This window comes from Macrobrachium rosenbergii, chromosome 13, assembly GCF_040412425.1.
Source record: "Macrobrachium rosenbergii isolate ZJJX-2024 chromosome 13, ASM4041242v1, whole genome shotgun sequence".
Lineage (NCBI taxonomy): Eukaryota > Metazoa > Arthropoda > Malacostraca > Decapoda > Palaemonidae > Macrobrachium > Macrobrachium rosenbergii.
In genome coordinates, this window is record NC_089753.1 from 11,037,819 (window position 1) to 11,051,344 (window position 13,526).

At 36.9% G+C, this 13,526-nt stretch overlaps 1 protein-coding gene across 1 annotated transcript in view; it reads right to left on the reverse strand.

Annotated features, from left to right (window-relative positions):
• LOC136844898 (activating transcription factor 3-like) overlaps window positions 1-9,210 on the reverse strand; it is an 89,808-nt gene extending 80,598 nt beyond the window's left edge. Inside the window, exon 1 of the mRNA XM_067114205.1 lies at window positions 8,910-9,210. The gene's annotated coding sequence lies outside the window, so the exon portion shown is untranslated. The remainder of the gene's footprint in view (window positions 1-8,909) is intronic.
• Between the last annotated feature and the right edge of the window lie 4,316 nt (window positions 9,211-13,526).

Below are 13,526 nucleotides of genomic sequence, written 5' to 3' on the forward strand. Positions count from 1 at the left end.
ATATATATATATATATATATATATATATATATATATATATATATATATATATATATATATATATACAATATATACATACATACATACATATATATATATATATATATATATATATATGTGTGTGTTTGTATACTAAGACTCAAATAACATGATTTTTTTTACATGAAAAAAGGAAACTGAAAGTTGTCTCACCTCAAAGTTTCATACAATTATTCAACTTTTATTCTCTCGTTAATAAAAACTCACGTGTCTCAAGTCATAATGACAAGAGTAGGCTGTCTCTACAGCAAACAACAAATACCGAGCAATTAATTAAAGCCCTATAATCGTTTTTACCATGTGAAGCACTTGTTCCTCTCATATTATATATAAACTTTCTTTTCCAAAGGATATGCATATGAAGTTAATGACTTTTAATAAGCACTAAAAGCACATACCGCAACCCCCTTGTTTAATGCCAGAGATCACATATTTGTAGTGACTATAAACGGTCAGTTAGTGAGACCCAAACAAAATATTAGAGTTTAGAGGAGACATAGCATTCAGTCAGATTTTAATTGCTGAAGTAATTATTACATTTATGTACCAAAATCTACGGTGAGGTGCGTAGGTTTTCGGGCTGTTGACTCTAGAAACCAACCTTTTCTTTCTTACTTCCTAATGAGTACCATATTCTTTGGAAGCTTGAATTTCAAGTCAAAGTCCCCTGTGGACTTGTTCCATACGAATAGGGTTCGTCTTCTGAATAATAATAATAATAATAATAATAATAATAATAATAATAATAATAATAATAATAATAATAATAAAATTCTCTTCATAAAGTGACAGTCCTGTCACACCCGAATTCTGATCACTTCTTAAAACCAATAATGACTTCAGACTCATCACTGTTACTCTACTATTCGACCATTACTGCCGCTGCCACCAGCCTCTCTGTAAGGCCTGTCGCAAGTTTCAGTAAGGACTTCATTGTAGATATGAAGCAGGAATTATGGAGTCATAAATCCATGCCACGGACCTCCTCTTTAACCCGGAATCGGGACTGGAATAGGGGAAAATTGGTAACCTCGAAGACTAAGCAATAAATGAGTAAACATAAATAAAAAGAGAAGCAAAATGGAGAAGAATGACCAGGCAATTTCTAATGATGTTGACTTTTACGACAAGGGAAACAATCTTATCGTGAAGACCATTAACAATGATGTCAAAAGAAATGTATTCATAACAATACTCATGCATAATAAAACATTTCCTTTGTCTGTCTAACGGCCTACCATAAAGTACCATAATTCTGTGAAATAGTCCACTCGATCTCATTCACTTTCCTTGGCTAATTACCTTTTTTAATAATCATATTTTTACTTCAATTTGCTCCAATCTCCATCTTTTCTTTTGCCTCAGTTATTCCATTACATAAAAGATAAAATGTCTTTTGGGTTCTTTTACTGAACAATACCATGAACAATGAACCACTTGATTACAAACTGATTACATCATTAATGCTGGCAAAACGAAGACGCCTTTTAAGGTCCCTTTATCTCCTCGGATTAATCATTACCTGACAAGCTTACCAGGAAATGAAAGTTTAATATTACGAAACAAAAGCTCATAACAATACAGTTAAAATGAATAGAAGAAAAACAGCTGGAGTGGAGCCTCGATGGACAAGTCGGTTAGAGCAGCAGCTTCGGACTTCATGGAGGTCTGTGGCACGGATTCAATGCCAAGTCCCTCAAAAGAAGGCATCGTGCTTACCCCATACAAATGGGGAAAAAGGCACGTTAAAAGAAGAAGAAGAAGAAGAAGAAGAAGAAGAAGAAGAAGAAGAAGAAGAAGAAGAAGAAGAAGAAGAAAAACAGCTGGAGTATAACTGAGATGACGAAAGAAACACGAACACTTCAATAGCAAACAAATACATCCACAGATAAACATACAGTAGTGGAAAAAAGTCAGCAACTAAACTTCTAACCAACGGTAGGCAGCACATTTCAATTCAAGCTACTTCGGAAATATCACCGAAGGGGAATTACATGTGATAAACGGACTGGTACCGAAGTGTCTCGAATACTTGACGCAGTACCCTCCAACGACTCCAGTCGACGGTCATGGCTAAGTGATCAGAGACACTTCGGTACCAATCCACTTATCACTTATAATTCCCTTCGGTGATATTCCCGAAGTAGCGTGAATTGAATATTAACCGACATTTATAGCTTATTGATTGTATGTAAATCACGGATATGATGAAAAATTCATACACACACACATATATATATATATAATATATATATATATATATATATATATATATATATATATATATATATATATGTGTGTGTGTGTGTGTATAAATGTATATATAATTAAACATAAATATTTTTACATAATATAATATATATATATATATATATATATATATATATATATATATATATATATATATATATATATATATATATATATATATATATATAAGGGTGTTCTTTTTACATAATCTTTCCGCCCTGAATCAGCATAATAAAGTATAAGATGTAAAACTTTCAGGTAAAACTGCTGTAAATATAAAAACGTAATAAACATAATATCGTGTTTTTGCGCCTATGTAACAGTGCTAGCTCTTTTTGATAGTTCCCAAACTCATTTAAGTTTTACGATCTTCTTTGAAACAGGTTCACATTAATTTACCCCTAATGATCAACAGGTGCGTCTAGGTAACCAAAAAAGTTGAAAGACGGAAGATATCTGGACACCTCCGGCAGATGGGAACAAACCCCACAAATAGGACAGTTCACCACAGCCGTAAAATCCTCCTAAAAGTATTTACGGGCATTTTTTTCCCCACAAATGGAAAACCTATTCCGTGCTGAAGTAAATTTATAGTCTCTTTGGCTTCCTCCATACGAACGTGTGGACTGACGGCTAGCAAGGGCAACTTCCCCATTATAATAGAGTAACCGCTTCATATCGATGTTTTACAAAATGCGGTTTATATGGCTTGCGGGCTCTCAAAAATATTCATAGTTTTTTTTCATACCTTTTTAGCTCTATCTCCCATATTTTCCTATTCATAGTTTTTTTTATAGCTTTTTAGCTCCATCTCCCATATTTTCCTATTAAACAATTATATACGTTACAGAGGGAAAATAGCGTAGAACAGGATAAGGGAACTGTTTATTGCAATGTATTTTCAAATCAGTTTACACTACCGCCAAATAGCCACATATAGGTTGGGTAAATGCGATAAACTGATAATTAAGCATAATTTCCGATAAATATACTTTACATAGCTGCCAGTGTTTCCTGCAAATGTGATAAAAACATGCCTTGACCTAACATAACCTTAGATAAACTTATCATAACCTTGGTAACCACGCAAATTTGTTTGTGAATTTAAGTTATTTGCTAAAACTCCATAACCTGAAATGTTGGTGTTCATCCATCACCACCGGTAATAATGCATAATTAGGAATTCAACTCATATACCGCGGAAAATTTTGGGGTTGCTTGAAGAGATAAAAATAGACAGCAGTCAGATGCACGTCCAGCCTAAGAGTGCTGAATCAAGGATGAACTCGTGCATTAAACTTCCAAGGCATCAGCCCCTACGTAATAATTACCCTTACAAATGGGTAATCATTCACTCCACGTCGACTCCTCTACACACTGAGCTACTTGTATCTGTCACGCATGCGTACGGTACTTGCGTTTCCTGGTCATAAAGGCCGTTTGTTCCACTTCCTCTTTCTTTATATCTAGCCAACGCTTTCTAACTTTTCACATTCCTCACAACAACTAATGAACTTTGCATCCTAGTCATTTAATCATTGTCCTCCATTCTTTACCCATGATCACAAGGCTCAGATACATATTTTCACCTACGCACACCTTATTCGACACTCCTACCTTCCGCATCTTTTGATAACTTGTTACTCTATTCATCTCAACGATTTGGGCCTGTTTCTTATGCACTGCCTTCCTATGCACCGATTAATTTACCTGGTAGTTCGTGGATTGTGGCGGTTGTAACCATTGTGGAAACAGTGGCATGGGGCTAGCAAATCGCGAAAGAATGCTCGAGACGAGGAAAGTCATTCACTGTGAGAGGAAAAGGCATATAGTTTACAATTATAACCTGTGTGTGTATGTATATATATATATATATATATATATATATATATATATATATATATATATATATATATATACGGAAAAAAGATATTGAGGTAAAGAATAAACAATAGAGAAAAAAAAAAAAACAAAGAAAACAAATAAATAAGTAAAATAAGATAGCAAACTGTGAAGTGAGACTTACGTCAGCCTGTTCAACAAAAAACCAGTTGTATAATATATGAAGTTGAAGTTCCTCGTTGGCCGGGTCGGTATAGTTCTCGGATAGCACTCTGCTGGGCCCGCCTTCGGGTCTCCGGCCGGCCAATGAAGAATTAGAGGAATTTATTTCTAGTGATAGAAATTCATTTCTCGGTATAATGTGGTTCTGATTCCACAATAAGCTGCAGGTCCCGTTGCTAGGTAACCAATTGGTTCTTAGCCACGTAAAATAAGTCTAATCCTTCTGGCCAGCCCTAGGAGAGCTGTTAATCAGCCCAGTGGTCTGGTTAAACTAAGGTATACTTAACTTTGAAGTTCCAACGATTCAACTAGCCTATGTGACTACGAAGAAATTATTGTTCCATTCGGTCACAAAAGGAATAAACCTTCTAGAAAACTGTGTGGTGTTGAACCTCACATTAGAAAAAGCAAGAATATTAGAATTAACTTCTTATCTATACTATATAGTTGACAGTATAGCCTAGGAAGATTTTTATGGAAAGGATGATCAGAATTATGAAAAGTTTTACACAGCGTCCACAAGGAGTTAACTGAACGAAGGTGCCTGAAGTTATTACCAAGATCAATTATTAGAAACTCAACAAAATCCACGTTTTTGTCCACCAATTGAAGATGTGAGTCAGCTGCTGAAGACCAAACAGGGGAAAGATAGTCAAAACATGACAGAAATAAAGAATAAAAGCATTTCCTCTGGAGGAACAGGTCTTCAAAGGTTTTAAATGACTTTCTCAGCATACCGATTTTTTGTGCATTGAAGAAGTGAATATGCTATCAGGATTGACACCATGTTGAGTTTTAAATGAGTTGCAAAGAGTTAAAGAAATTGTCAAACAAAAAGATCTAGGAGGGGGCCGGGAATCCAATGCCCTACACCTACCAACGATAATATTTTGAGTTTTGTTAGGATTTTCCTTCATCCTCCATAATTTGCACCAAGCTCTTATCTCAGCTAAATCTCTGTTAAAAAGATTGAAGAACGTCGTCTATATTCAAAGGATGGGATCGATATAAAGAGAATAGCATTACCTGCATAAGAAACAAGCTTGTTTTCATTGTCAAACCACATATGCATATTTAATAGAGAGCAATGGAATATTAATTTGAGATGAGGTCGCTACACCATGCCTTTTCCCACCACGAGAGCGAATAACTTTAGTCGACTGAACACCAGATACTCACTGCTTTAACCAACAAATGCACGAGAGGTTTTAACAGAACATCCCCTATATGCTCTCGTTCGGGAATCCAGCTCGGCTTCTCTCGCTGGGAAGACCAATGTCTTACCCTCAAGGATATTTGAATTCATTTCATATTCATAGTTCTGCTGAGCCATCTCTTCCCACTGAAGTTGATATTTTTTGTCATCTTTAATCTATTTTCTCTTTTATTCTCAACGTTGGTGGGGTTTATGTAGGATTGTCCTTGGCAATAATACTTATCTTCTCTACCTACGCTTCGGCCTTACTTCCTGGCTAAACTTCTCACTCATTTTTCTCAACAGGCAGGCGTTTCCACAGGGACATAAATGGTGCTGTATTTATACCGTAAATGGAGCACGCGGATATCTCGGTCTAGTCTAATCTACAGTATTTGTTTAGAATTAAATGAGAGAAGAAAAACTCAGAAAAGGACCCGACTGGAAATAGCACCCTTTCCTAATTACTGACAAACAAAACACTCAAAATGACTCGGGTTGAATAAAAAATCTTCCAAGTAAAAAAGTAAGTGTCCTGAGCATCATGTAATAAAAGACAGAGTAAAAGTCTTCGTCCTAACAAATAGCTGACGCGGTCTAGGGCTAACCCCTATAACACTCAGCCTTCGATTCAACATTCAGAGCTTATTAAAGCCTCGGTCTAAACATGGCTGCCAATTTACATGAGGAACACTGCTTATTCCGTAACTGTTATTCACAATCAACTGGATAATGAGCTTCAGAAACTAACCTTTATCACTAATAATTTAGATTTCAGTAATAAGGATATCTACCAAGGAAGTCCTACACGGAACTAAACACTACAAGAGACGAGGCAGTAGTGAAAACTGTAATCACGAATACAAGGGATTTTCAGTAAGTTGTTTTCTTTTTAACTTGAATATATAGGATTAATATCCATCTGTCACACACACACACACAAAACATGTGCTGCCCTTCCCTCGTCAACAAGTACAGTATTTCCTGGGTTATATACACACACACACACACATATATATATATATATATATATATATATATATATATATATATATATATATATATATACATACATATATATATACCATTGCTTAACAGGAGGAGGTGGCTCTTGGGAAAAAATAACGGTCACTGCCTCATTCATACTTTAGCTGCATAAAAGTAGATGAATCCCTGTGCAATATAACTTCCACACCGCTAGCCGTTTCATACACTATCCAATCCTTTCCTAATCCAATCCTAATACATCTGGATGGTGCACTCTTCAAAACTTTGTCCATTCTTCCATTTTTCACCTACGCTAAACTTTTTATTATTTCTGCGTCTCTTCGTCTTTCGCACCCTAACGAATTTTACACCAACAACGACAATTTTCTTTCATTCGCTTTCAATATCCACGTTCCACTTACAAAATATTCAGTCAGTCAAACTGACAGCTACTGCAGTGGTAGTAACCAGTACTAGCTGGACACAGCTGTTTTAGTGTCGATGGCTTGGGATTCCCATGCACCATATCCCTAGACTGAGAGTATAGTGGAGGGCTGTGAATGCCTCTGGGGAGGAAATGCCCCCTTCATGACAGATCTCGCCCTCTTAAGGTAATTATGCAATATATCCTGGGACCAAAATTTTCCCGTAATAACATTAGAGTCAGTTTAAAGAGTAACTAGAAATTGTTCTTTACCATTTGAAATTATAAGTATATTTACGAAATAAAGGAAGAAATTTTCCTGTTAAAAAAAAAAAAGCACCCAGTTACAGCAAATGCTCACCTCCCAGTACATAGCTGTATTGGCAAGGCATTTCATGATGTCGAAAAAAATAACTCGCTCGTCAGACAATTTTTAATTTATGTCGAGATTATGTATGGTTTGCGTCTCGCACTTATAAACCATCGTTGCGTTTAGACTTTCAATCATTTGTTTCGATGTGTTTTGGAAACTTGAGTACTGAATGTTTAAGAATCGTAGCTTACGTTTCCCCTGTGTAAACAAAATGATAGTATCAGGGTTGAGAAAAATGATGCCCTCAGTAATAAAAATGCACCTACCAGTAAAGATCCGTATAATTATATTAATTGTACACCACACATGATTTCTGAAAAATATTGCAGCAAAGAGAAATCTCTAATAAAAACGCAACATTACAAAAAAAAAAAGTCTGGCCTTTCGATAAATGGAATGGAATACAGAATTTTGGCCCAAGGCCAAGCGCTGGTGCCTATGAGGTCATTCAGCGCTGAAAGGGAAATTGGTAGTGGAAAGGTAGGAAAGGTGTAACAGGAGGAAAACCTCTCAGTTGCAATATGAAATAATTGTTAGGAGCGGGCGGAAAGTAAGATGGAAGAAAGAGAATATGAACCGAGATACGGCAAAAGGAATGAAATGGGTTGCAGCTAGGAGCCGAAAGGACGCAGCAAAGAACCTCAGGTAATGCCTGCGATGCACCGCCTGAGGTGCAATGACGGCACTAACCCCGCTACCGAAGGCCTTTCGATGTTATTTCATTGCATTGATAAGAAACCCATTTCCATGTGTGTGGTAGTTTGTAATGTCCAAAGTACTAGGCCTACAATAGTCGTCTTGTAATTTCAACGATTGACCATCATTTAAGGGCACCCACTGTACAAAGGCTGGGGTACGGTTCAATCAGTACCAACAATTTGGCCATAAATGATGAGGCGTTGGGTGATCGAAACAATTATGACAGACTGGGCTAATGCCGAATTAGGATGCGGAAAAAGCGGCCTGTGGTTGGACTTCTCTGGACGGTGAGTGAGCCTCGAAAGCTTTGTTGACGCAAAACTTGCCCGTTACTTTTCTAAAAATCCGCTTGGCCGACTGAAAACAAGGTTTTCCTGCAAATCTTATGTTCCGTGAAAGAAACTCAAGTTTAATGTAAACGGAAACCATTCATTGTTTGATAACTACTACGCTGTTAGTCTATATGGCATGTTGCAGTGATTGGGTTTATACGAGACATCGCATAGAAATACATTGTAGGCCTAACATGTTTCATTGCTGCTTGGCAAAATCGTTCAAAAAAGCCGTAAAACTTTACTTTAGCAGCGCGGCCAGATTCCGTCCAGTCGTCGACTGGGACAGGCTCCTCATACATTAACAGACATAACCTTTCCTATAATGCCAGGCCCCGACTTAACCTGATCTAACTTATCTAAGTTAACTTAGGGCGACGTGCCCTGACCTGGCCTGGACCCTCCCAAAAAGGCGGTAACCTGTCACGGTCAGCGACTGGCGGTAATCAGGCTGCGGAACTCAAGTAAAGTTTTAATTTTAGAGCATTAAAACAATAATTACACTCATTCACCTAACCTGACAAAGTTACTGCATATCACACCTACCTCGTCGCTTTAGCCTAGGGATTATTGTCACCGACCCCCCCGAGGTCCAACAGCCAAATCGTTGCAGCCTAACTTGTCTGCATCTACATGTCATATAGTCCTTCGTAACCGATAACGTCACAAAATATGGCATGGTCTTGGGTATACTGGTATTCCTGAACACTGATTTTCTTCCGTTCTGTTGTCCTATCGTGGGGAAAGTGTCACGCCATTCTTTACATTGTGACGATATCAGAAATCGGAAGGATAAACAACAAGAATATCACCTTCACTACCTTCCAACGGAACTTACTGATCCGCTGAATTTTGGACAAGGGGTATTTTTTAAAAAATATTTTGAAAAGATCTTAGAATCCGGAACTAGTTGAAAATTAAATCAATTGTACTTGAAGGAATTAGAAAACAAGAATTGACGACCATCGGCATTCTGCGAATCTTTATCTAAAAAAAAAGTTGTACCCAATACAGGTGAGAGAAGAAAAAAGTAGCGCACCTCGAAGCGCATGGCTTGATTAGGAAATATTTCTAAACTTGAGTAAGTGTCTAATTGTGTGTGTATGTTTTTTTTTTTTTTATTTCAAGTCAAAATACCACTGCTACTGCTAACAACAGGTTGATGAATGCGAGAATAAGTAATCTAATCTTTCTTTTCTTTTATTTCGGAGAGGAGGAGAAACTGATGGTGAATAATCTGCAGTTATTATTAAAAGTCATTCATGAATGGTGGAATCATTCTGCACACCACCTACCAGAGATTGCAATTCAAATATACCGGTCAATTAGAAGTAGGATTAAAGACTCAAAGATACTGAAGTGGTTGTTGGTTATACATGTGTGAAGTCTAGGTACTATTGCTGAGATTTCTTTTACTGCGTACGATGTCCTTCTTAGACTGTTCTTTGTTTTATTCATGAAAGGTTTATTCTTATTCATCTGCTTTGGAATGGAAGTAATGGACATATGTCTGGCTTGCCTATGACAATAAGAGCAAGAAGAATTGGTCAATGTTATTTACTTTTTTATCACCATTCATATTAATTATCTTTGTCTGCTCATTTTACAGCATTCTTCCCCTTAAAGTGAGTTAAGACACCCTTAGGCAGTGTATGACGGAATGTTGCTGAACAGGTCATGTAGAAATTACATATATATAGACACTAAGAGACTTAAAAAATAGTTAAAGAGGAAAACACTCTGAGAATTCTCTAGCACAAGGGATTAGGTATGATTGTATTCTGGGAATCATTATATAAAAAAAACACAGACTCGTTGACCATGGACGGGCAGCAGGTGCTGTTGCCTTGAAGGAAGTTATAGAAACGTAAATTCAGACCTAGACCTATGACATAGCCCAGCGCCATCCAACACTAAATTCATAGACATTTGGCGTAAAGCTGTCAATAACTATTTGCTAACGAAAAAGTGCCATATTGGTTTGTATATCGATAGAGTGATATATTCATTTTAAATAAAGAGTGAACATGAAATACTGAAGTGCGCAATCGTTTGAAATATAATTTCTTCCACCAATGAAGCAACAAGATTGGAGATACGCCTGAACTACGTTTCAAGTGTCTGTTGGGATGAATGAGAGAGAATGCTCTCAAGAGCGGTAGGATACTTAGAAGATTTCTCTCATGAACAACGGAGTTGGTATTGTTTGAATAAATTGCTGTGTGAGAGCTAAAGGGCATGGAAAACAGCTGATACAGGTGCCCGGAAATGGTTGCTTTCGTAAGGGGGAGTCTTCGTTTCAACGGAGATGAGTCATAAGCTCTTGCGCTCACGGGAAATTTGCAGTGTCTAATGTTTATGGCATTTGTCGGTAAAACAATGGCAAAAATAACTGATACAGTTACATTAAAGAGAATTATATAGGTTTTGCAGTCGAATAATAAAGAGAATCGAAAGAACAAAGTCGTGATTCTTTCTTTATCGTCAATTATTAGGAGATGATTGAGTCTCTTAGTCATCTGGCATCGAACGCAAGACTGAGATTATCTCCATAGTTGCGCTTATGTTGATACTTCATGCTTTGTTCTCGAATTACGCTCCCATACCCTGTCATTGCTTTCAAGTCTGTATGCTCTATCTAAATCAGTTTATAAAATATACATCAACTGGCAGTTTGCTCAAAGTAAGATTTTAACATTTGTATAAACTTATACAAAAAAAAAAAACAAATAAGGCCTGCCTGAGCAATATAAGCCAACCACATTCAGTATAAATACAAAATTATGAGTGGAGTCAAGATGCAACAAAAACACTGGAGATATAAAGAAATTAAAGACGCATTTGCTAAATAACAGCTGACCCTAATTATCTGGTTATTCAAGAAAACTATGAACTTACAGAAAAAAAAAATGGTGTACCGCTTTCATCCAGATCCTGATAACTAGTACGGTTAATGGATTTACTCACTCACACACACACACGCATATACATACATACATACACACACACACACACATATATATATATATATATATATATATATATATATATATATATATATATATATACACACATACATATATTTATATATATATACATATATATATGTGTGTGTGTGTGTGCATGTGTGTGAGTAAATCCTTTAACTGTGCAAGTTATCAGGATCTGAAATCTTTTGGGATGTAAGCGAAGGATATGTTTGACTACGTAGTGGGTCTGAGAATATGGTGTACTTGTCTCCATGCTGTTCAATACCTTTATGAACAGACTGATGTGTGAAGCCAGTGACAGGACGATAGACTGGGATAAGAAAATCATTTACAAATGCACTGTAGAATAGGTGATGTTGTTATAGGTTTATGCAATTACTCACTGTGGATGGTGAAATGAAACCGCAGGAACAGATGAAAGAGCTTGGAAATGTTTGCAAGGGAAGAAAGTTGATAGTAAGAACGGGTAAAAGTAAGGTTATGATGGCAAAGGGAAACCAGGAAATGGAGCAATGCATATCAACATGGAAGGTGAGAGAATGGGAACAGTTGACTGGTACTGCTATCTGGGAGACAATATAATGGATGATGGTAGAATGAAATGAGAGGTGAAGAGATGAATTGTTTATTTAATGCATGTGGCATAACAAAATTTGAAACGTGGAAACATGATGAAAGGATAAAATTAACAGATGGTTTGGTCATGTCGAAAGGCTGGAGAACAATATGTTAGTAATAAGAGTCTATGGTTCGGAAGTGTCTGGACAGGGGAGGAGGAGAGGCAGACCTAGAAAGCACTAGATTGATGGTGCGAAAGATTTTTAAAAGGAGAGGTCCTAATATCCAGGAAGCATGAAAGTACACACAAGATAGATGAAATTACACATTGTGCGTAATGGGTGTTTGGTGTACTGCTGATGAGCCTTCTTGGTAAGTAAATGAAGTAGCTAATGTTGTGGAAGTTTTCAGTACAAGGAGTTCATCCACAATTCAGCAGTTAAAATATCATTGTGGTAGTGATCATTTGTGATTTTTACTAGAGCAACCCCTTGTTAGGGGAAATGACTTATTCTTCCAGTTTTTTCAGCAAGTAAAACGGAGGTTGCTACCCCATGCTCTGCTCCATCAATGTTCAAGGCCCTTTATTTTCTTGGTGGCCACCCATCCAAATAATGACCGAACCAAATGTTGCTCAGACCCGAAGTTTAAACTCTTCCGCTTCAAGATGTTCCTTACCGAGTCTCGGCAACTTTTTCGCAGTGATGGGTGACGCAAGTTAACTAATAATAATTCATTCATTCATTATGAGTAGGATTACTAGCCTCACATCCTACCCTATGATTGTTCAGTAAAAAAAAAAAATAAATAAATCTCCTTTACCTCTTCATTCATTCCTGATGTTCAACGAGAACGCGAAGAGGTTGTGGGGCGTGTTTCGTTGGGGCTGTCTCATAGCCCCATTGCGCCTACGTGAGCCGCGCCTTCGTTTTGTTACTCATGCTTACGATCAGCATGACTCAGTTTGAAAATGTCGCGCTCCTCTTTCCTCTTTTTTTATATGACGTCATTGAATGTGTGTTTACTTATGTATGTTCATTTTCGTTTTTGTTTATAAATTTATCGTTCTTTTCGCTCTGTTTTTCACTTTATCGAAAATTTGCTGTTTTGTTTTGTAGAAGCTTTGTGTTTTGCCTTGTACAGATGTTTTCATCACAAGAGATGCGCCGCTCTTAATTATTGCTGAAGTAATGGAAAGGTCAAAGGACTCATGTAATTTGTTAATTTATGGAAAAGAATTGTTGCACTTTATTCACTGAAACCATAACGTCATTGGAGAACGTCAGGAACACACACATATATGGCGTAGATGTGTAAGACTGGTGTGGTAATGTGATGGTTAAACTAGAATTTGTTATTTTTCCATACGTGTGAAAAATAATTTGCTCTCTCTCTCTCTCTCTCTCTCTCTCTCTCTCTCTCTCTCTCTCTCTCTCTCTCTCTCTCTCTGTGTGTGTGTGTGTGTGTGTGTGTGTTGCCTTACACATATGACGTCATTAAATAAATGGATGCATGACATCACAGACACGTAACTTCTACTCGTCAAAATAACTTGCTTGTGTTTTAGTTTCAGCGTTACCTGTATATTTACGTCAATGACATCACTAGATAAATA